Source organism: Peromyscus maniculatus, chromosome 2 (assembly GCF_049852395.1).
Source record: "Peromyscus maniculatus bairdii isolate BWxNUB_F1_BW_parent chromosome 2, HU_Pman_BW_mat_3.1, whole genome shotgun sequence".
NCBI lineage: Eukaryota > Metazoa > Chordata > Mammalia > Rodentia > Cricetidae > Peromyscus > Peromyscus maniculatus.
The window spans coordinates 14,723,683-14,745,628 of NC_134853.1; the positions used below are offsets into that span (position 1 = coordinate 14,723,683).

At 37.3% G+C, this 21,946-nt stretch overlaps 1 pseudogene; it reads left to right on the forward strand.

Annotated features, from left to right (window-relative positions):
- The first annotated feature begins 19,836 nt into the window (after nt 1-19,836).
- On the forward strand, nt 19,837-20,637 carry LOC121827106 (non-selective voltage-gated ion channel VDAC1-like; annotated as a pseudogene).
- The last annotated feature ends 1,309 nt before the right edge of the window (nt 20,638-21,946 follow it).

The window sequence follows — 21,946 nt, forward strand, 5'->3', positions numbered from 1 at the left end:
CAAGTTTGGATAAAGCACAGGGACAAATAGCCAAACGAATGGAAACACATGAACTATTAACCAATGGCTGAGGGGCCCCCAACTGGATCAGGCCCTCTAAAGGGGTGAAGCAGTTGATTGGCTTGATCTGTTTGGGAGGCATCTAGGCAGTGGTACCAGGTCCTGGGCTCGCTGCATGAGTTAGCTGTTTGAAACCTGGGGCTTATGCAGGGTCGCTTGGCTCGGCCTGTGGGGAGGGGTCTGGACCTGCCTGGACTGAGTCTATCAGGTTGATCTCAGTCCTTGGGGGAGGCTTTGCGCTGGAGGAGGTGGGAATCAGGGGTGGGCTAGCGGGAAGGGGAGGGAGGCCGGAGGGGGGAGAACAAGGGAATCTGTGGCTGATATGTAGAACTGAATTGTATTGTAAAATAAAATAAAGTAAAAAAAGAAATTTTTTATTCACTTTACATACCAACCACAGAATTTCCCCCCTTCCCTCTTGGTGCCCTCTAGTCTTCCCCCAAACCCACCCCCTGATCCCCACATTTCCCAAGTCAAGGTACCCCATGGGGAGTCAGCAGAGCCTGGCACACTCAGCTAAGGCAGGTCCAAACATAAAGAAAAAAGACTTCTAAGCACACAAACACAGAGTCAAACTCAGCTTCACAGTGACAGAGTCAGACTCGGCTTTTTCACTGGTGGGCTCTGTTTGCTGGTGGAGAGGAGAGGCACAGCTCCTTTAAAGGACGGTTTCCTGACTCAGCATTAGTGGCAAAAGCACCCGGTTCTTTTCAGAGGTCTGCAGCCAAACACTTAAATGGAGTTTATGAGCAGCTGGTGGCACACTACTCGGTGACAGCATGGACCCAAAAACTTCCCAGAGTTGGCACAGTAAACATGGCTTTCAGAGCTGGCAGTAAACATGCCTCTGCCATGAGACTAGCTTCTCAAGGAACCAAGGAATGGGGCAGAGCCAGCTGCCAAACCTGCAGCTTTAGTCCTCACTATTCCTCCTTAGCATCATAAATGCTTATGTGGTCAGAAAAAGATAGAGATATGCGGTAAAGACAGATCCAGACGGAAAACAACAACAACAACAACAACAACAAAAACCCAACAACCTCTAAAGGGTTCACAGTGTGTTTAAAAATATACGTAGGCTTGGGAGAGTAAAGAGAAGATATTGACAGTCATAAAAAAGAAATATATAGTTTTAAAACAAGAAAGTCCTTAAAAATGGAGTAAAATAATATAAAAAAGCCACATAAAGATGGAAAATACAAAGAGAGTCTAAATGCTGTATGTTATTGTGTTGTTTTTGAATTGTGTGACAGATGAGGAAAGAGCAACAGCTGCTAAGAGACATTGGGTTATAAATGTTGCTGGACTAATCCAACCTATATATTTTGAAAATACCTTGGCTTCAAAATTTAAGTCAAAAGATATGTTACTTTGGAGAAGAGTTTATGCTTTTATTTCCACAGGAAATAAGAGGATGTGGATTCATTCTGTGTTAATAAAAATCAGATTTGATCAAGGAAGATCCCCTGAAAAATCTCCAGTGGGAACAGATGGCCCAGATGATCTAACATTTCAGAGCCCCTCTGTTGCAGTTTCCTCTGAGTTCTGCATCCAGAAAGGCTTCAAGGCTGCTGTTGAGATGATCCAGCCTCACAGACTACTCTGGTCAGGAATTGACCATAATCCTAAATTTTCTCAGGGTCTGTATAAGATTAACAGTGTCCATAATCAGCAGGAAGTAGTCTAGAAAACTACACCCACATTCCCCCAAAATGGATTATGAATGTTTGTCTTTGTTTAAGGGATTTGGTTACAAATTGTTATTGGTCATAGTTAATCTCTTTCTAAAAGAAGAAAGGGGGATATGATATAGAAATGATGGGGAAAAGGTACATTATTAAATGTACTTCAATCCAAAAAGCAACTGTTAATCTTACATATTTTATATCAGTATGGATTTTAGTTTACTGATACAAATTCAAAGTTAATTTTGTTATACTGTTTATATATTTCTACTCTTGTTTGGGTATTATGTTTATGCAGTTCATTAAAAAATGTAATATATAAGAAATATGGCTTAATAGTCATCTATAATAACAAACTTATAGTCATGTTAGGTATGTTTTCAAGGTCATACAGAGATATAGTTCAGATAGATAGGCAATCTTCAAACACTTCAAAGACCTAAAGAGTATGGCATTTAAGATATTTTAAGAACCTAGACTTTTCTCAACAGTGAGACATGTCTGCTCCTGGCAGCACCAATTACTGCAATGAGGATGATGGGTATTGAAGAAACTCCATATGGAATTTGTTTTCTTTATGGCAAAAGTTAGTCATGTGGGCAAAGAAAGTGCCATTGCCTTGACTGCTGACAGTATACTGTCCAAATTGGACAAGCAGGACACAAAAGAAAGTGACTGCAGAACTTCGCCAAGACAGGGCAGGACAGTCCTTCAAAAATTCTGCTTCATAAAAAGTCTGTCAAATAATCTAAGCCTTTAGGCAGAAGATGGGTGCCCCCAACTTTGCAGAGGAACTTTAGGTGACTGTCCAAGCAGCTTGATGTCTCTGTCATTAGATAACATTTTACCCTTCTGGAGTCTTTGATGGAACTGAAAACTAAATAGTTTAATTATAGTTTTACTTAGTTATAATAGAAGATAAATTAGGTATAAAGCTTTAGACTCACCAAGGTAAAATAAATAATAAGTATTTTCTCTAATTTTATAAAGGCAAATGGATTGGATATTATTATAGTAATTCTTACTTAACTGTTTTTGTTTTACTATATTGAGATTAAAACCTTCCTTTTTAATTAGGCAAATAGGTGGAAATGCTGTGGGATAATGCTCTTGTACACTGTAAAGATTTGTCACTCAAATTGGTTTAATAAAATGCTGATTGGCCAGTAGCCAAGCAGGAAGTATGTATAGGTAGGGTGACCAGACCTGGAGAATTTTGGTAAGAGGAAGGATGGAGTCAGGAGTCCCCAGCCAGATGCAGAGGAAGAAAGATAAGAATGCCGTAGTGAGAAAAGATACCAAGTCACATGGCTAAACATAGATAAGGATTATGGGTTAATTAGAGTGTAAAAGGTAGTTAGTAATAAGCTTGAACTACTAGCCAAGAATTTATAAGTAATATTAAGACTCTAAGTCAATTATTTGGGAAGCAGCTGCTGGGTATTTAGGAGTTTCTGGCTTGCTGGTGGGACAGAAAGTATTGTTTACAGGCTGTGGCTGCTTACCTCTTCCTCATTAGCTCAGGCAATCCTTCAGAATGTGTAGCTTCTGTGGTCTTTTGTGAGTATAAAAGCTAAAGCAGGATGTTGTATAAAAAGCATTAGTGAGCAGAGTCTGACTGTAGACCACCTTCTGTTCTGATTGACTAAACTGAATAACCTTGACCTTTCCAAGTAACAGCTTAAGCAAACAAAGCCCCCCAAAGGAGACCCATAGGGTCTTGATGCCATTCACTAAAAATTCTTGAAAATAGAAGTGATCTATAGTAACAGGAAGTAGATTGATTATTTCTCAAGAATGGGCAGAGGAACTGATGAATTACAACAGACACAGATAATGTGGATGAGGTTGTATAAATATTGATTACCTTAAATATAGAGATGGTTTTATAGTTATAGACTTATATCAAAACTGATCAAATTGTGCACCTAAACTATAAATTCAGTGTCAGGATTCAATTGTAACCCAACACGGTTATATATAGCAAACAAGAACAAAAGTAAAATTGCTTTCCAGGGTGAACTTGTCCCAAAGCCCCATTTATCCAATCACCTTCTGGAAATCTGTTAAGCTCTCAGTGTGTCAAAACAAAACTGGCCCCCTTACACAGCTACAGATGTGGGCAACACCTTATTTTGCTAAGTGGGAGATTTCAAAAGTGCCTAAGCAGCTCAATCCTTCACTTTGTCTGTCAGTGCAAAACACAAGTCCACACCTGGAAATCTATTATGATCTTCCTTGGTACCTATAAACTTGAATGTGCTGTGCATATGTGAATACAATTTATTGCCAGCGACATAGTAACATCTGCCACCAAATTATTTGGATTTGTAGCTTATATTTCCAATTTATTATATATATATATTGTACTTAAATGACCAATATGAATTAATTTTTCTTAATTCATTTTTCTTTTATCTCTGTATTACTAGTTGTCACTCAATTAGCATTTTTTGTGCCTGTAACACTATTTACAAAGAGATTCTTCTACTGTTTTCTCTTTGCTGACTGACCCTGGAAAACCTGTGCTGCAAGTCAAAGGTAATATAAACGCTGGAAGACATTGCTGGCTGGTCAGGGGTCGAAGTCTCCCATGGCCTGGCAGCTTTCTCAATAGCTGGAGAACATGAGGCTCCTTCCCTCTAGCAGAACTTCCTGCCTCTACTTGCCCTTATCTGGATAACGTGCCTGGGCCTGGAAGTCTGACCTTATCTGAAAGCTGTCTCTGAGCCAGATGCCTGTCTCTAAACAGATGCCTGTCTTATCTTTAGCTTGAACCCTGGCACAGATCCCTGCTAGAAGCCTTCTTTGCTGTGCATACTAGTAGCCTTATGATAGGAGCGTGTCTCTGAATGCAGTTTAGGGTTTGTCTTCAGACTCCCCAATCCTATACATTCCTTATAATCTGGAATAAAGTTGAGCTGATTCACCAAAGTCTGTCTCCCAGAGGGCTGTCTCCGTTCGTGATCATACAAAGCTTTCTGCCACTGCTTCTGCCTTTCCCCTCTCAGATTGATGGCCGACAGGCCAAGAGGGAAGGAGGACCCCCCACCACAAAGTTACCAAGTATCATTGTGTCTGACATGTCTCTCTGACACTGGGATGGTGGAAACATTTATCTTGAACCACTAATCACAATTGTACAGAATCTAAATGGATCATTTGTCTACAAGAGTATCACTTTCAAGGAGACAAGATTTTTAAAAAATCATTTGTCTAATTATTTGATCTGAAAGCAAAAAGTCACTTCTTCTTTTATTGTACTTGCTTTGGTATAAACAGAATGTTTCTGTACTTACTGTTTATTCACCATCTGGCAGCTTTCCTAAGGACCAAAAAGTGGTATAGTGCCAAAGGCTTCCTGGCAGCCACAGTCAGAAATTTCCAGTAAACATCTTATAAAAGTCAGTGTTTAGAGTGATTGCACATCACTGGAGATTCCTCACACGATGTCAAAGATGATGTGGCTAAGGAGTCACCTTGTGTCAATGTACCCTAATCTGGGTAAGTTAACTGCAGCCCAGGTAGCTAGCAACATGATCAGGTCAGCAACCTCTGTAGCTGATATTAATCTTTCCTCTATTCAGATCTGTGTGTCATTACTTCAGCACTTCATCAACTATTTATTAAATTAACGAACTACATCATATGCCAAAGGGGCATAGCAATTTATACATTATATGGTAATTGTACTTTGACTACCCTAAGGGATAAGTTTATACAATGACACACATGAATTAGTAGTTAAAATATGTCTGAATCTGTCCATTAATCCAATATTATAAATTACTATTTCTTGTTTGTTTGTTTGTTTTGTTTCTTTGAGACAGGGTTTCTCTGTGTTGTTTTAGTGCCTGTCCTGGATCTTGCTCTGTAGACAACGCTGGCGTGAAACTCACAGAGATCTGCCTGGCTCTTCCTCCCGAGTGCTGGGATTAAAGGCATGCGCCACTACCACCTGGCTGCAGATATAAATTACTATTTCTTAAATATACTCAAGATATTTTATCTCTAGGCACCTAAGTGGTCAGATTCCACACACATTTAACATGCCCCATATCTTTATTGGAGTTCAAGAAACACTAATCGAGAGACAGTTTTTTGCATGAACATGGTAGAATGTAATTTAAATTAAAAAGGCTTGTCGTGACTTTTGTGTAGACAGCAAGTCATATATGTGGCTAAAGTATAAATAAGAATGGAACTGCTGTCCTCTTTGGTGTGTTGTGACATCAAGAAGACTGGCGACGAAGAGGAAACCAAGGAATGGGTTTCTATTTAGATGAAATTTTCAAGCTGAACCTGACTGGTTTGTCAGATGTAGTGATGGAAAGGAAAAAATATCGAAAGATGCTTCTGAGTTTGTGTCCTGAATGGATATGTGATGGTGTGATTTAGTTAAATTAATGGTGGGGGTAACTAGATTCTGATGATACTAACTATAAAAAAACCAACAACTTGATTTGGAAATCATAAATTTACAGTCTGAATTTCCTAAAAGTCCAAGTAGGTAAAAAGGTCAGTTATGAAAATAAAAACTTAGGAATAATAAGAACATATACGACATTTAAAGACAAAGACAAAATCACCTAGAAAGAGAGAAAAAAATTTCAAGTTTGGGTGAAATGGGCCTAAAGTCTGACACCAAGGTGAGGTGGTTTGCAAAATAGCAGAAACTTTGGAGTATTTCCCCATTTTTATGTGACTTATTTTAGTGAAATTTTAGGTACATAGAAAAGTTAAGGAGTTCAGTGCACAATGCTTGTATTCTGCCTGCACCCAAATATGCATGTCCTCCCCTGTATGACATCTACACTGACTAGTACACTTACTGTAGTAGGTAAACTTTTATCAATACATCTTTATCCCTCAAATCTAGTGTTTCCACTAGGTTATACTCTTGGTGTTCTGTGTTATATGAGTTTACATAGAGGTGCATGATAAATATTCAACACTAAAGCATTGGAGTAATCTCTCTGCACTAATAGTATGAGCTACTCTTTCATTATAAAAACCTATGCTTATCAACATCAGTGTTCTTATTTACTACAATTTCAAAATGTCCTGCCATGATTTCCAGTTACTTCAGGGCTGAGAATTGGTACTCTGAATCCAGTGTATACTCAGTGCGATCTTGGACTAATGGAGTGCAACAGAGGTGTAGTGGCTCATGAAACTGCAAGGAAATCATAGAGTGGTACACATTGTTCTTTCAGACTGTCTCCATGGGTCTTTCAAATCACAAAACAGTAGATTATCCATCAGAATCATGCATATAAAGACCACAAAGAACAGCTACTTGATTTCACTAGGATGGCTGATATAAAAAAAGGAGATACCACAAGGATTGGGATGTAGAAATTTGGAACCCTCATAAATTGTTTTGTGATCATGGCAATTGAAACAACTACCATTTGAAAACACTAACTAGTTTCTCATACATAAACATTAAATTAGCGTATAACCTATCAGTTCCATTCCTAGGTATATCTAAGAAATGAAAATTCTATATCCTTGAAATAATGTGTAAAATAGTGTTCATAACAACCCAAACCTGGATCAACTTCAATGTTCATTGGCTAATAAACAGATTATTAAATACAATATTTCTATATAATTTTTGAATACAATTTCTATATAACTTTTGAACTACACAAAATATACTGATATATACTACTTGGATAATAATTTAAAATATTATGTTCTATGGAAAAAAGTAGTCATAAAGGGCCTTGAATTATTAGAATAGTCTGCAAAATAGCAAGGACAGACTAATTAGAAACAAACAGCACTGAAGTTGGCAGTTGGCTGAAGGGCGGGGCACAAAATGGCAGAGCGTACGGAGTGAAGGATGGCTGGTGTGGACTTCTTTGTGAAGTTATGAAACTGCTTCAAAGTTTGTGGACAACGTTTGAAAAACTCAGTGAAAACACTGAAAACTACAGAAATACTAACTGGTAAATTTTATAATGTATGAATAACATGTCAATAAATTAATTGTATCTTTAAATACCAAAGACTGTTTCACAAAGCCAGAGTGTCACCTGTGCTAAATGTTGCTGAGAATGAGAACTGATTTGAAGAATTGGAGCTGGCCACAGACAACACTTCACACTGATTGACCAGTGAAGGAATGATGGTCATTTTGTCTGATACTATGATAAATACCTTAAACACCTAATTTAAAAAAGGGTTAATTTTGTTCCTGGTGTCAGAAGTTTAATTCTATGGTTGGTTGGATCTATTGCAAAGAACCATGGCAGAAGTACCCATGACAAGGAAAACTGCTCACCTCATGAGAGACAGAAGGAGGAGGGAATCAGGAAAGGGAGAAGTGGGGAGGGAGGAAGGTAAAAATGGGGGAGGAGAGAGCAAGACTAAGAGAGAGAGGGAGAGGGACAGAATGAGGAAGAGTGGGGCTAAGGCATCTGCATCCCTTGGAAGAGCATCCCCTAGTGACGTAGTCTTTTCAAGTGCATCCTACTTCTTAAGGTTTCTAGCACTACTATGTGGCGTCCCAGGCTGACCACCAAGCTTTTAACACATAGGCTTCTGAGGAATCTTCAGACTCAGGACAGAAGGATTCAGAATCATAAAGTACATCTGTATTTCAGGGTAGGATTTTATTTAAAATCAATACTATTCAATCATGCTTTTATGTGCATATAAATAATCCAGAAAAGGAAGAAAAGGAAAGTTGGCATCTGAGACTGAATAACAATTTAGGAATTACCAGAATGGCTAAATTTGCATTGAACACTGAACACAACAAAATCAGTAGGTGTGGCTCTGGTGGGAACTAACACTAGCACATATTTTAATCAAAAGGAAGGTGAAGCACACAGACTCACGTGCAGATAAAGTTTTAGATTTGTTGATGGGAAAAAAGAAACTTTCAGAGTGATAACTTTCCAAATGGAGTAATGTTCGTGCCATTTGTCATAGTTAAACAAATGAGAACATTTACAAGAAGAGAGGTGAAAGCATCTTTAGAGAGAAGGCATATAAAAAGTTTATTTTGGAAAATTAGAATTTTCCAAGTATAAGTTGTTTTTCAATTTAGTTTTGAGAACAGGAATTCAAATTATAATTTTCAGCACATATGTGAAAATTTCTTCAGCAATGGTTGGCCAGTGTTGCACAGGCAGGCAGTAAGTAAACTGGTGGATTTAAAAATATTTGGGGTCTTTTCAACATGGTGTTACAATGGAGAGAAGGAGGAAGAAGGGAAGAAAGAGAAGGAAGGAAGGAGGGAGGGAGGGAGAGAAAACTAGCACTTGGGAAGCTAGTTCAAGTGAGCCTGGCCTGTATAAGACCCTGTCTCAAAAAAAAATTGTTTTAAACTAATAATGTACAACTATGTTAGGATTTAGGGCAAAAAAAATGGCAGACTTCAATGTACATAAAACTTTGTATCAGAATATGAAGTAGAGAATTTGAAAGTCATCACCCACATTGCATTTCTAAATTGGAAATCAGAATTGTTTCATAGATTTGTAGTAGAAATATGGATAGCACAGTTAATTATAAGAAAAATACCAGGACTGATTTTGGAAAAGGGAGAATAAAATAAAAAATATATTATTTTGTATTGCTTATTATTAAGTCAGATGACTGGAATGGGCTACTTAACTAAATTTAGATTGTATAAAATCAGCAAAATTTGTAATCAGAGACTTAATCACGGCATGCTCTATGAAGTAAAGAAATCTTCTTCACCTACAACTAAGGACGTCTCAACAGACTAATTTTTCTTTCTTCTGTCTCCTGAGCTATCATCCCAGGTTTCCCCTGTCAGCTCTGTTGTTCTCTTCTTTATAAGATCACTTTATAGAACTCCAAAGAAATGAAGGTTGATATTGAGCTTGCCTTTCCCTATAATCCTATAAATCATCAGTCTCACTTTCTCTGGGTAGTAGATAAACATGGTGGCATTCTTAAAACAGTTTGAGTTGTATTGATGACAGATCATACCCAAGACAATAGTATTTAAAAGTCTACACATACTGAACAGAAACTTCTCTAGGAGGCATGCTTGAAATCAAGGCACATAATAAAGTCTTTAAGTCCCCTGCAATTTGGTTAGTAAGAAAGATAATAACTATAAAAGCAAGAATAATTTGTCCTGATTAGTATATTTCAAGAGATGAGCAGGTTGAGAAACCTGTGTACAGAGGTGATAATTGAGCCTCCATTTAAATGAAGGGGGATGAGTCATGAAACCCTGCTGGAAAAGAGATGTAGGCAAAAGAGCTACAACTGCTAAGTTAAAGCTGGGGTGAGCTGGGTAGCTGAGAAACAGAATATGTTGTTAGTTGACTAGAGCACTGGTTCTCAACCTGTGGGTTGTGACTCCTTTGGCAAACCTCTGTGCTGTGGGATGTTCTGTATATCCTGTGGGAGCCCGTTCTTGGGTTCCTTGTGGCTTTACCCAGCAGGTCCGCATAGAGGATGATTAGGACCACGGGCCTGAGTACAGGTGTCTGAGATGGTCTACACTTGGCTGTGCTGTGGGATGGAATGTATGTCAAATTGCTCTGATTGGTCAGTAAATAAAACACTGACTGGCCAGTGACTAGGCAGGAAGTATAGGCGGGACTAACAGAGAGGAGAAAAGAAAGAACAGGAAGGCAGAAGGAGACACTGCCAGCCACCGCCAGGACAAGCAGCATGTAAAGATGCCAGTAAGCAACGAGCCACGTGGCAAGGTATAGATTTGTAGAAATGGATTAATTTAAGCTATAAGAACAGTTAGCAAGAAGCCTGTCATGGCCATACAGTTTGTAAGCAATATAAGTCTCTGTGTTTACTTGGTTGGGTCTGAGCGGCTGTGGGACTGGCAGGTGACAAAGATTTGTCCTGACTGTGGGCAAGGCAGGAAAACTCTAGCTACACCTCTGTGTCCAAATATGTTTGCATTATGATTAATGATTCATAAAAGTAACAAAATTCCAGTTATGAAGCAGCAATGAAAATAATTTTGCCATTGGGTCACCACAACATGAGAAACTGTATTAAAATGTCACATTAGAAAGGTTGAAAACCACTGGACTAGAGCATTGTAACCAAGAGACATAGGAAGATAACATGACAGCCTGGAAGAATGGCTCAGCAGTTTAAGAGCACTCACTGGCTGATCTTCCAGAGGTCCTGAGTTCAATTTCCAGCACCTACATGGTGGCTCACAAACATTTATAACTGTAATCCCATGGGATCTGATGCCTTCTTCTGATATGCAAATATACATGCAGACAAAACATTCATTTACATAAAGTACATAAATAAACTTAAAAAAAAAGATATAATGGTAGAAAATGAGGTCAGAGAGTTAGGTAAGGACCTAGTCACATAGTGCTGTGAGGACAACATAAAAGATTAGGGATTTTGTTCAGTTTTTAGTAGTAAACCACTTCATTGTTGGTTGCATTTTGATAATGTCAATTGTGGGAATTAGTTTATGTCTTAAATATATCACTACCTTGTCTATGAAGAGTACACCATAAAGAGAAAAGCAAAAATCCCGGAGAGTATATAGCAGTTTCTTACACAAAATATAAAGCCTAAGATTAGGATGGGAGATGGAAGTAAACCAATGGTAGATTTGTGAATTAGAGCCAGAGAAATTACCTTGTTAAATATAAATGAAGGATAAGATAGAATGAAAGAATCAGTGTGACTTTGGGTGCTTGGCCTGATAGAGCAGCTGAACAGAAGGTCGGACTTCTACAAAAGTGAATTATTTATCTCAAAGTTAGAAATGTACCATTGAATGAAATCTCGTCTACTTAAGCCTGTAGTCACATTGTTTGGACAAGTGGATGCAGCATGTTCTGTGGACACCTCTACTGTGAGATCATATACCATGTGAAACACTTGACAGACAGATAAAAAGCCTAGCTTGCTCCAACTCATAACTAATTCATAAGATAGAGAGTTGTGTCTTTTTTAAAACTGAGACCCCTGGCTGCATTTTATATAAAAGATAGAATGAAATCAATAGAGCTTCCATAGTTTAACACAACTTCACTACAATATCTTGATCAGTATTTTCTGAATTTCTTGTAGAAAGAAAACAGAGTTAAAATAGAAATATTTTACTGAGACATATTTATGAGCTTGCAGTGGTCAATATATCATGATTTCTACACCGCAGTGCCTCACCCTCCCCTGATTGGGAAGGGATGGGAAACTTATCTATATTACCTTTAATCTCTGTATAGGCTTATTGTTGAGTCAGCATTTGGTGGGAAGGGATAACTTTTTACATGATAATCAATAATGATTGCATAAGCAAGTGAAACAGAATACAGATCAACTGTTACTTGAAGTGATGTACATGCACAAAGAAAACAAAGTTCTGGGGCTGGTTAATGCTCAGTGTGTGAAGGCACTTGTGGGCATGTCTATTGATCTGAGTTTAACCCCTGGAATTATGATGGAGTTGGCAGGGGAGAACCAATTTCTCAACACTGTTCTCTGACCTGAACATACACACTGTGGTACATGGGACCCCCCTCTACACACATGAACACAAAACCAATAAATAAAAATTTGATAACTAGGATGCCAAGAAAGAATGCACAAGATTTAATAAAATATATCAAGTAGCAAAATAGATAACAGAAAAAATTTATAAATTGTTTTCAGTTTGCCTCTGGTAAAGAAAAGGGACCAATTCCTGAGCTATAAATTCAATTCTGAGTGTGAACTGGTGGCTCTTGGCGTAAATCTAGCCCTGAGATTTATTTTTGGCCTTCAGAATGGCTTTAAAAATGATTTTCTGAAGTTGTCAAGATTTGAAAATTTAAAGATTTATATCTTTCTTCTAAATTCAAAACTCTGGCAACACTGGAGATTGGATTTATAGTCCAGGAAGACAGCTGGCTGGAGCTGATTAAATGCCACATCTGTAATCTAAACAAGTTGCCACAGCCTCAGACACTGACTCTGCTTTCCTGATTATTTAGATGGAGTGTCAATGCCAAGTTGTTCCACTCATCTGTATTCTGTTGGCTGACATGCTTCTACCCTGTAGTTAATCCTCTACACAGCAGCATAAATTCGAACACACTTCCAAAGTATAAACCGAATTATAATTTTTCTGTGTATAAGACTTAAGTAACTTCATATTATCTTCAAAATAAAACTCAAATTAATTCATGGTTTTGTCTGAAATTTTAAGTTAGAAATAATCTATCTAAAGATATCATTTGCATGAATATGGTATTAACTTCTCTTAGGAGCTAGAATATCAACTGTATAAATTTACTGTTTGATGTAAAATATTAGAAACATAATTATAAAAATGTTACTTTGGTACATTTGAAATAAATTTTGCATCTAATATATTGATATTGAAATATAAATTTTGTTTTATGTCACCCAATCTACCATATATCAGTAATCATTAAATGAATACAGTCAAATTTCATAATATGCATTATGAAAATGTTGTGATAAACCCCATTATTTTGTACAATTAACATACATCCCATTTTTAAAATTCTGTTATTCAACAAGGTGTTTATCTTTAATCAGAGAAATTCTTCTTGCAGGAGACTGAATTCCTGGAATGGAAACTAACATCTTAGACTCCATTATAATGCATTCTTCGTTACTGTTGTTTTGTGAAATGGTCTCAACATTGTATATGGAACTTCAAGTCATGGCTGAAATTCCACTTCATGATTTCCACTAAAGACAACTAACTGAATTGATATTTCCTCAAAATATTTCTTAAGAACCAATTCAAGGGACTGTTTTTGTTTTAAAGAGGAACAGTTGTTGTTTTCATGGGGTGTTATATCAATAAGGAGAACACAATGCTAATCTGTATTAACTATTATAGTCAATATGTGAAGCTAGTCAAGAAAATATATGGCTAAATGCATGAAAACCTAAATGTACAGCATCACCATGAGTCTTAAATGACCTGGCCACTTTATATTCTGATTGATTTTGCCTCTTTTCCCCACATTTATTCAGATTTATGTAGATACAACGGGAAAGTGTATGGAAAGGCGTCATGAGGTCACCAAATAATCTTTGAAGGCAAACATTCCCCACCTTTACCAGAACTCTTACTTTGACAGAGATGAAGAAAAGCAATACATTATTGGATCCTCAACTTCTGCCCTTTTTAGCATGCACACACAAAGCAGTGGGGAAAATTTCCAAATAATTACTTTTGGGAAATATCAATTCAATCAATTGTTTTTAATTTCATAAATCTCTTTCACAATTACTGTCCCTATGTCCAAATCCATCTTGCCCACCTTGAAAGCCATTTAAACTTTGTTTACTATCCTTCCCTTGTTAAATTGCTGGGTTTTTTTTCATCTTTCTGTGTGGAACTCTCGGTATAAACTCAATAAGTACAGCAAGTACTGACCATGCTATAACCTGAATCTTATTTTGTCTCAAAGTGTTTTACTCTGAACAGCTTAGTCCAATGCGTTTGAATTCAGCCTCATAGTGATTTTCAGGACATAGACAGGATATGCTCAGATTTTTGACAGAACATAACTTGGGTGGTCTTTGACTTGATCCCCTCTAGAACCCTTGTTCTAATCTGAATCCTCCTGAACACGATTTTCCCTGCTTGTATTTCTTTCAGCATCCTGGTCTTCTGAATTCCCACCACGATGTCCCATTAAGTTCTATTTACAGCATTCCACGGCATTGCAAACCTGAAGCTCCAAACTCTTCCACTTCCCTCCCGATAACGAGTTCCAAAAGTCTAAGAACTGCGTGTCAGACAGTCATAGCACAGCCCCAGTTCTTGCTACAAAAGCTCCCCATGTTACTTTTTCTGAGGTTATGACCAAATAAGAGTCAAGAAGTAACTTGGAGAGAGAAGGCTTTGGGGTATAGGCACGCTCTCATTTCAGTTCAACAAGAAGCAGAGATTAGACCGGGAGCAGGGCTGTGCTACAAAATCTCAAAGTCTGCTCCCAGTTGACACAATTCCTCCTGTAAGACTCTAGCTCCTAAAGGTTCCAAAACCCTCCAAACAACACCACCAGCTGGAGGTATAGAATTTAAGCATATGAGCTAATAGATTTTACATTCAAACCATAACTTTCCCACTCTTACAGAATGGTAGTGATCATCATGGGAAAAAACGTACAGAAAAGAACTTTTTGAACTCCACTTTTAGGAAGATATAATTAATCAGTATCTTTATCTATATATGTTCATTAGACATTGTTTGTCTAATGATTATTTTATTGGTTCTTAAAAAATAACTTTAATTGAAATGTTCTTAAACTTCATTTATCTTAAAGGACAAAGAAAAATGTATTTTGAACATTATGCTTCAAAGCAAAGTATCTCTAATGATGCATGCACATAATAAATGTTTTACCCATAATAAATGTCCTTGGCTTCTGTACATATACAACCAATGGCAGAATGCCTGACATTCTTCCTCCTATAATGTGATGTGGATAGAATAATCTTTCTTTTACTCTTTCCTCATTTATATGCATTCAAATCAGATGCAGTTATGTAACTTTTAAATATCAGTGGTGTATTAAAATATTAGACTACCTTTGCAATCTTGAAAGAATATACATGTAATATATATATGCATAATATTTCCATGACACGAATTTAATATATATATATATATATATATATATATATATATATATGTTGTAATTCTAACAGAGAAAATCTTTAGGCTTATATTCTCTAGGATGTATGTGGTAGCATGCACACACACACACACACACACAAAAATGGTTTTTATACATCTAAATATTTCACCAGAATAATGGGAGAGTGGTCTAAAAAATTATCAAGTAAGGTCCATGTGAAGCCACATCCTCTATAGATGAAATTATAATTGTACCAGCAATTCTAGGTTGCAGTTTTTCTTCAGTTTCCTTCAAGACTCTCAAACATAAGTGGAGTCTTATGTGGTGGTAAAATAAAGCTGGAGAGAAAGGGATTCAGAATCTTGTGAAAGGTGCAGTTGAAAGTACTCAGCCATTCAGTGCACTGGCTGCTTTTCTGAGGACCAGAGAGTCATTCTCAGCACCCACATTGGGTATCTCACAACCTCAGGTAACTCTATTTCCAAGGATGCCTTCCTCTTTTGTCTTTCATGAGCACCAGTACATACATGGCATTTACTCACACAGATATAACATATATTAGTAATAATAAATAATGATGATAATATTTTTAGAAGAACCTACATATTTTTCTACCATTATACATACATATCCATGTATCCATTGATATCCCAGAAGTTTGGGTATGAAGAAGATATATATTCTTGGATGCATTGTTATTGCTAATCAGATGATATTGAAGCTCAAGTATTATTAAATTTGCCTTCAATTAACATGTAGCTTTAATTTTTTTTTTAATCTAGAGGTTTTTTGGCAACCCATGAATAGGCAGTAAGTTATCTGTAAATTTCTGGACATTACACTTTGAATATCATGCATAGGTGCTTCATTTTCTTCTTGAGGGGAGGATTAATAGATTTTATTAGCTGTTCATTAGTGTATAGAGACAATTCAAGTCTTAGGTATCTGCACAACCTAAACAATAGTTTAATGGTAGTGCTACTACATATAAATCATGTCATAAGAATATACCTTGAATATCTTTTTAACTAAGCCTAAATGATGTTATATATAGCTCCAGACTTTATACAAGCTTCTGAAGTCATAAGAAAGTGTTATTTAAAGGCTATGTATTATCAATACTAAAATATAATATTTCACTCAGTAGTTACCAGGACTCTTATATGTACTAATATGTACTAAGCATCCTTCTAGATATGGAAATCAGTTCTAGGAAAATAAAAACCAGTGAATATTGTGTGGGATGCACACACACACACTATATATATATACATATATATAATTCAGTCTTCAAATAATTTAATATTTATAAAAATTATTTCCACAATTATTTAGCTTGACAAGATCTCAATACCTGAAGCCTTTTTTAGCTCATTGGTAAAATTAGCAAATGCAATTTTAATTTTTATCAGGATTTATTTAGTTTATTATTTTATATGTATGTGTATTTTGCCTGGAGGTATGTAAGAGAACCACATTCACGCCCAGTGCCTGTGGAGGTCAGAAGAAGGCATCAGATCTCCTAGAACTGGAGTTACAGACTATTGTGAGCCACGATATGGATGCTGCAGCTCAAAGTTGGGTCCTCTGCAAGAGCTACAAGTGCTCTTAACCACTGAGCCAGCTCTACATCCCCAACAAATGTGACTTTATATTATATGATGAAGTACATCATTTGGAAGACCTTTATTGCTAAGTGGATAGAAATTTTGTTTTCAAAATAATTAAGAAATGATATTGCAAAATCAGGCACAAATGAAAAATCACTCACTATTCAACACAGAGAAATTAATTTTAAGATAACACATTCCAAAAGTTTAATGATGTGTATTTGAATTCACACTTCAAAAAGCTATTAAGAAATTAAAACGTTGTGGTTTGATGTGATATAGAAGAATAAATACAACTTTTCCAACCTCATATCTTTCTAATGCTTGATTTTCTCCATATATCCAATTTATATAACCTATTTTAAAAGATTGAAGGCAAAAGCTGTTACTAAATTTGAAAATCTTATATCTGTTTTGTATGTTAAGATACATATTAAACAGATTCTTAAAACAACTTTTATCTCATCAAATTATTTTCCCTTGGCAAGTTTTTGCAAAGTAATATGGTATCAACTTATGATAACACATAAGTGAGTTGGTTGCATGTACTTTGGGTCTTGTAGATCATATGTGGGAGATTACCTACTAGATGACTCTTGCTGGTCCTCATTTTAGTGATATGAAGATAAATACATTATGACATAAGTCTCCAGTTTTTCTGGAGTAGAGATAAAAATCACATGATTAAGTTCATTGTGGTGCAAGAACTTTCTCCATCTGGTTTAACCCAATATAATGTACTGGACACTTGTTATGTGACAGACAGAGCAGGTAAAGGACCAGAACAGTACTAATTCTAATTATTTTTTAGCAGTAATACTTACATTTTTGTTACTCATTATTATGCAACTATAATTACTGAAAATAAAAAAATCTTAAATAGATTAAAATGAATTAATTTTACAACAGTTTAGCTTCTAGTGTATTTGTATCTTCATCCAATTGTTATATTTTAATAAATAAACAATATTTTCAGTTAAATTTCATTCAAAATGAAAGCTAAACTCTGAATACAGATGAGAAAACTAGAATATTTCACTACTTGAAGGACAGTGTTTTTTTTTTAGAGTTATTTAACATTGGAATGTGAACTAAGAGCTAAAAATATGTGTTGGTGTTTCACCTGAGTGATTATGAGCTTCATTAACACCTGTCTAAAAAAATCAGTGCTAGTATATTCCAGCTTATAACGAGTCTGTGTAGAGGTACTGCTTGTTTTCCATAGTGACTTAGAGTCCAGAAGAATGGGGCAAAGCTTCATACTAGAAGTTATCTCAACCTCCTGAATCTTCAGTGATCCCATCTGCAAACTGCTGGTGTAGCAGCAACAACCAGGGCAAGAGAGTTACAAGTGTGGGATGAGGCCGACAGTGCATCCAGCATGATCTGGCATAGTAAGGCACTTAACAAACATATTAGCAGCTGTAGGTGTGTGTGTGTGTCTGAGCATGTGTATAGATCAGTATAGTAAAGTGCACATGAAGTAGATCTATGTATGTGTATTTGTATCACAGTATATAATAATGATATAAAAATAAATATCAACAAGATGAAACTTGGTTAAAATGAAAATTTTGACTCTGTAATTTTTCCAAAAATAGTTTGAAATGTCTTGCCCAGTTTTCACCTTTACAGAACTACCTGTGTTCACTCTTCTTTGTTAAAAGATAGGAAAACAAATTAAACCCACAGTCCCTGCAGCAGAAGTTTTAGTCTAATAAATAAGAGATTGAAGTTTCCTTCCTTCCTTCCTTCCTTCCTTCCTTCCTTCCTTCCTTCCTTCCTTCCTTCCTTCCTTCCTTCCTCCCTCCCTCCCTCCCTCCCTCCCTCCCTCCCTCCCTCCCTCCCTCCATTCCTCTCTCCCTCCCTCTCTTTTTAACTTTCTCCTTCCTTCATGCTTGGTGCTGAACTTAAGACCTCACATAGGCTAGGAGAGCGCTCTACCATTGAGTTATATTCCCAGTAGAAGACTGACACTTTTTCTGTAATTACAGAATTAATAACATTAAGCAGAAGTCATTGAGGGTATCTGGGCAGGAGCATGAGATGTCATGGAGAGAAGAGAAGAGGTGTTTATCAAGGAATCAAAATATGATCTTAGGTTTGAACAGTGAGGAGAGCCATTTAAAACAGGAAGTAGTATAAGAAATACATACTGAGATGAAGGGAAAGCAAGGTAAAACATTCAGAAGTGTGTGAGTGAGAAACACAAGGATGAGGATCTTCGATGGCCATGCCAGGAATCTACACATGGTTAAGAGACCAACACAGAAAAGTCAGTATAACTTAAAGAAATACTTACATGTGAGACCAATCACACCAATTTTGATTCTGTGGGGAGCATGGTGTGTGTGTGTGTGTGTGTGTGTGTGTGTGTGTGTGTGTGTGTGTGTGTGTATGCTTAAATTCCACAGGGCATATAGTTGCCTACCTCCAGGAAGAGTTAGATGGAGGTAATTTGGGGGATTAAGAGCTACAGGTAAATTTGAGGACAGAAAATGAAATATCTTCTCTGCCAGTTGGAGAACAAGAACCTCACCATGCAGGTATGTGGGTACAAAGAAGCTACTCCTTTTAGTCAAGTTGAAGACATTGTCTACTAGAATTTGTTCAGGAACCATATTTCTTGTTTACAGGCAGTATTGCAATAGACTAGGACAAAGTGTTTAGGACCATGTCTTGAGCCATAAAGATGGGAATGGAGAAGAGGCAAAGGCAAAATTGGCTGGACTTGATGATTGAGTACATGTGAAATACTTATATAAGAAGAAATCATAAGCCTGCTTCCTATGCTCCCTCCCTCTATGTCACAGCCTCCTCCCTAGCTGCTGCTGCTCCCATCTCTCACCACCTCTGAGAAGGTGGCTATACCTCCCACATATGCTGATCTTGGCAAGTCTGACAGGGATGTCTTCACCAAAAGCCACAGGTTTGGCTTAAGAAAACCTGATTTGAACACAAAGTCTGAGAATGGATTGGAATTTCCCACCTCAGGCTCAGCCAACACGGAGACTCAAAGTGAATGGCAACTTGGAAACCAAGTGCAGATGAACCAAATACGGCCTTACATTTACAGAGAAATGGAGCACAGACAACACCCAGGCATTGAGATCACTGTGGAGGACCCACTAGCACATGGACTGATGCTGACCTTTGATTCATCCATCTGCCTAATACTAAGGGGAAAATGCTAAAATCAAAGTTGGGTACAAGAGGGAACAAATTAATCTGGGCTATGACATGGACTTTGACATTGCTGGACTCTTGGCTCTCTGGTGCTTGGCTATGAGGGCTGGCTGGCTGGCTACCAGATGAATTTTGAGATCTCTTAAGTCCCAAGTGACCCAGAGCAACTTTGCGGTTTCTATAAGATGGATGAATTCCAGTTTCATACTAGTGTAAACAACTGGATAGATTTTGGTGATTCCATTAACCAGAAAGGGAACAAGAAGTTAGAGACTACTGTCAGTCTCACCTAGGGAGCAACAAACAGTAACACCCAGAGTCTTCAGAGTAACAGCCAAGTTTCAGGTCGACCTCAATGCCTGCTTTTCGGTGAAAGCAAACAACTCCAGCCTGATAGAGTCCATTCAGACCTCAAAGCTGTCAGCTCTGCTGCAGAGTGAGAACATCAATGCAGGTGACCACAAGCTTGGTTTAGGACTAGAATTTCAAGCATAAATGAATATTATACGATCGTTAGATCTACAGGCTAATGATGACTTAGCTTTAAGGTGTTACTGATTTAGAGATAGAGAAGAAGCCCAGAAAATGTAGTTTGAGATGTGGAAGTGGGGTGGGGAGGAGCCTCCTACAGATAACAGGCTACAAGTCCAGGCCCTTTGTAAGTCTGTATCAAGCTCACAGATAAAACTATGACTTCCAGAGCATTGAACTCCGGTGTCCTGATACTAACTGCTGAGAAGCATGTACACACCTGTGTGAAGGGGTGGAACTTCATTCCCCATGCCCACCCTAGCCCATTAGTTACCTGTTTTGCAGCAGAAGTAGTCTTCAGGGTGTGGATGGTTATTTCTTGTATACCATTTTAGGGTAGAGGGCGGAGAAGATGGACATGATGGAGCCAGCCATTCAGGATTTAATTCTTTGTGTGTGTTATGGTGTGATTTCCTTTTCTTTCCCTCTTTTTCTCATTGTACCAGAATATGAAGCAGATTCTGGATTGCCATCCCTGAGCTAGGAAGTCATACCAAGTATGACCAATACCTAGTATTGTCATACCAAGACAATACTAGGGATCTAAACTAACTTCTGCTATGGCTCCACAACTCTATATTTTTTTTAGCAGTTTAATGGGTACCTTATAGAGTCTTCCATTTGTGTGGAATTATCTCCTCTCCTCCAAATGCTGTAATTAATATCACTTAAAATATAATTTGAATAAAATATTAAAACATCAAAAAATTATAAAAGTTAATTGTATATTCCTTGTGCTGACAAAAATTAACATGGCAATTTATTGGGTTGGTATTCTGCTTTGAAAACATCAGGCAATGAAACAGAGTATCTGAAACTATTTTACAGGAGATGGTATGCATGCTCAAATACATTTTGTTCTATTTGTGTACCATCAAAATGATGGCTTCTTTGGGGGAATCTATGGGACTGACTGGCACAGGATCTTTGCTTTCTGAAGACCTCACATAGTAGAATGGGCTCAGGACATATTCATTAGACCCAGACACTCACACTAACAGAGACTCTGGCATTTGCTTTCCCTGGAGGAAAGATCATCTCATTTGTCGATTAAATGAAGACTGATTGCTTTGCATAGTCTGAGCACAATTTTCTGCTGTTTAGATTCAGGACCCTGACTTGAAAGGTCACTGCTACCTGCTCTAAGGAACAGACAAGTTCTGGACATCTGCGCCAACACTGCTTTTGGATTCATTTGTACTTGCCGCTGCCTGGCTGCTTTTTTCCTCTTTACACCTGAGATAAGATGTCATTTTTTTTTCCATAGGGTATC